General features: G+C 44.7%; 1 non-coding gene across 1 annotated transcript; it reads left to right on the forward strand.

Annotated features, from left to right (window-relative positions):
• Positions 1–1,412: 1,412 nt before the first annotated feature.
• LOC141687846 (small nucleolar RNA R71) lies at positions 1,413–1,519 on the forward strand. Its single transcript, XR_012561326.1, has one exon. It is a non-coding gene; the product is annotated as a small nucleolar RNA R71 (small nucleolar RNA).
• The last annotated feature ends 298 nt before the right edge of the window (positions 1,520–1,817 follow it).

Below are 1,817 nucleotides of genomic sequence, written 5' to 3' on the forward strand. Positions count from 1 at the left end.
GAATAACAAAATCTGCTGGAAAGAAGAGCTTATCCACTTTGACGAGCACATCCTCAACTATGCCCCTTGGGTAAGTAATGGAACGGTCAGCCAATTGTAGTGACATGTACGTGGGTTTTGGATCAGGCAGATCCAGTTTTTTAAAGATCGACAACGGCATCAGATTAATGCTTGCTCCCAAATCACAAAGGCACTTGTCAAACGTCAGATTGCCAATTGTGCAAGGAATGGTGAAGCTCCCTGGATCTTTCAGTTTTGGTGGTAACTTTTGTTGCAGAACAGCGCTGCATTCTTCCGTGAAAGCAACGGTTTCAAGGTCATCCAGTTTTACCTTCCTTGAAAGAATAGTCTTCATAAACTTCGCATAACTAGGCATTTGTTCCAGAGCCTCAGCGAAAGGTATATTGATGTGAAGTTTCTTGAACACCTCCAGAAACTTCCCGAACTGTCTATCCAGCTTTTGTTGCTGCAATCTCTTAGGAAAAGGTGGTGGAGGATAGAGATTCTCCCCTGTATTAGCCTCAGGAAGAGTGTGTTCAACAGTAGTCTTCCTTGGTTCCGCCGCTTTCTCCTTTTGCTTAGATTCTTCACCTCTAATTTCAGCTTCTAATTCTTTTGCCTTTTCAGCATCAGCTACTTTTCCAGACCTTAAGGTAATAGCCTTGACTTGCTCTTTAGCTTCCTTCCTGCCTGGTACTTCCGTGTCACTGGGAAGAGTGCCAGGTTGACGATTGAGCACTGCGTTGGCTAATTGACCAATTTGATTTTCCAAGGTCTTGATAGAAACCGCCTGACTCTTGCACAACAGCTTAAGTTCCTCAAAATCAGCACTAGTAGGTGCAGCTGCACTTCCCTGTTGAGGATATGATTGCCTTGTAGCATACTGTTGTGGTTGCTGGAATCCAGGTGGGTTAAACTATTTACTCACTCCTTGCTGATATGGTGGCTGAATAGCATTCTGATTATTCCCCCAGCTGAAATTTGGATGATTTCTGTTGTTAGGATGATAGGTCGCTGGCACAGGCTGCTGTTGTCGCTGATAATTATTCACATACTGAACAGATTCATTTACAAGAGAACACTGATCCGTAGCATGAGAACCTGCACAAAGCTCACAAACCATAGCTATTTGATTAACTCCATACGTAGCCAAAGAATCAACCTTCATTGATAGCGCTTGGAGCTGGGCTGCAATAGCGGTGGCTGCATCAACTTCCAGAATACCTGCTACCTTGCCTGACGTCATCCTCTGAGTTGGGTTTTGATGCTCATTTGCAGCCATCGTCTCTATAAGATTATACGCCTCAGTATAGCTTTTAGCCCATAAGGCGCCTCCAGCTGCTGCATCGAGCATGGGCCGAGATTGAGCCCCCAAACCATTATAGAAACCAGTGATCACCATCCAATCCGGCATTCCATGATGTGGACATTTTCTCAACATTTCCTTGTAGCGTTCCCAAGCCTCGCACATAGATTCTGTAGGTTGCTGCGCAAACTGAGTAAGAGCACTCCTCATAGCAGCAGTCTTTGCCATCGGATAAAACTTCACCAGAAACTTTTGCGCAAGATCTTGCCATGTAGTGATGGACCCAGCTGGTTCAGAATGTAATCAGTCTTTAGCCTTGTCCCTTAGTGAGAATGGGAAAAGCCTCAACTTGATAGCCTCATCAGTCACGCCATTATACTTAAAAGTGCTGCAGATCTCGATAAAATTCCTTATGTGCATGTTGGGGTCTTCAGTTGCCGCTCCTCCAAAAGAAACAGAATTATGCACCATCTGAATAGTGCCCGGCTTGATTTCAAAGGTGTTAGCTTGA

Source organism: Apium graveolens, chromosome 9 (assembly GCF_009905375.1).
Source record: "Apium graveolens cultivar Ventura chromosome 9, ASM990537v1, whole genome shotgun sequence".
Classification (NCBI taxonomy): domain Eukaryota; kingdom Viridiplantae; phylum Streptophyta; class Magnoliopsida; order Apiales; family Apiaceae; genus Apium; species Apium graveolens.